Genomic DNA, 1,435 nt, shown 5'->3' with positions numbered 1-1,435 from the left:
GAATGGTTATCACATTTTTATTAAAAAATACATACTCATTATAAAATAAGCAAGCAATATAGAGAAGTGAAAAAAAGAGGGAGAAAATACCTCCAAACTTGTACTAATCAGAAATAACCATTATTGTACCTTAATTTCCTTATTTGAATAAAGGAGGATAAAAATAGTAACTATAAGATTGCTGTGATAACTTACTGAGATAATCCATTTAAAGTGCTTACTTGCAATCTTGCAGATATTAACAGTTCATAAACATTAATTACTAAGATTAATGAACATTATTCTGGACATCACTTTTATTATAAAGGATTGAGAAATGGATAGATATAAAATTTTAATAGAAATAGTATACATGCTCTTTTAAAAAGTATGAAATTGAACAAAAGAAAAATAAATCAAAGTGAAAGTAAAGAAGTTGATAAACTTCAGATAAATGCTTCTCCCCCCCTCAAGAAACAGTAGTCTCTGAAAGGCTATTTTAAAGTTAAAATCAAAGATTTGGAAAATATAAAGAGGTTATAGTTATTATATTTTTATCTCCATGTTTCAATTTTTGATAGTGTTAGACTGATTCCGTGGGTAGTTGGTTAAGAACCTGGGTTCTGAAGACAGCCTGCTTGGATTAAGATCAGTTCTGCCACTTACTAGCTATAAGGTGGGCAAATTATTTAATCTCTATGTGCCTCATTTTTAGAATGGGGATTAGAAAGTGCCTACTTCATTGGGTTGTGAGGAATAAAAGAGTTAATACATATAAAATACTTGGCACAGTGCCTGGTACATAATAAACTATTATTATAAATATGAGGAAATGAGTTATCATTATGAAATATGGTGAAATGCACTTCCCCTCACAACTCATGATTTTTGTTAGCTATATTATTAGTTTTACCTTCTCATAGTTTATAACATTTACATTCTGTTCTCCACCTAGAATTCTCTAAGTTGTTTGGTCTTGCTTCTCTGTGTAAATGAATTCAGTGCTTACCACTACTCCTTTTATCACAGCTACTTTATTCCTGAGTTCTTTGTTTTGATATATCTCTTAGTTGTCTAGATTTTATCAGCTACTAGTTCTTTTTTTTTAAGCAGCCCTCATGAGTGTTGCATTTCTTGAATTTTGGCATGTTTGAGAATATCTGTCTGTTGAAGGGCAAACAGATAGGCTAGAAAATTCTTGCACACTTTTGTTCCCTCAGGAGTTTGTCGATATTGCTCCATTGTCTATGGCATTGTGGGTTACACTGGTCTTTTCACCATGGTCTCTTCCATTCATCCTTTATCTGGATGGATTTCACTGTAGAAATTCCAGTATTAGAAGTTAAATGATGGAGGAGGACACTGAGGTATCAGAAAAGCCAAGAGAACTGCAGGTTTGACAAAGATGGCAGTGGTGAACTCTGTAAAAAGCCTCTGCAAGGTCAAAAGGCTGTTA

Source organism: Orcinus orca, chromosome X, assembly GCF_937001465.1.
Source record: "Orcinus orca chromosome X, mOrcOrc1.1, whole genome shotgun sequence".
Lineage (NCBI taxonomy): Eukaryota > Metazoa > Chordata > Mammalia > Artiodactyla > Delphinidae > Orcinus > Orcinus orca.
This window is presented reverse-complemented; position numbering follows the sequence as displayed.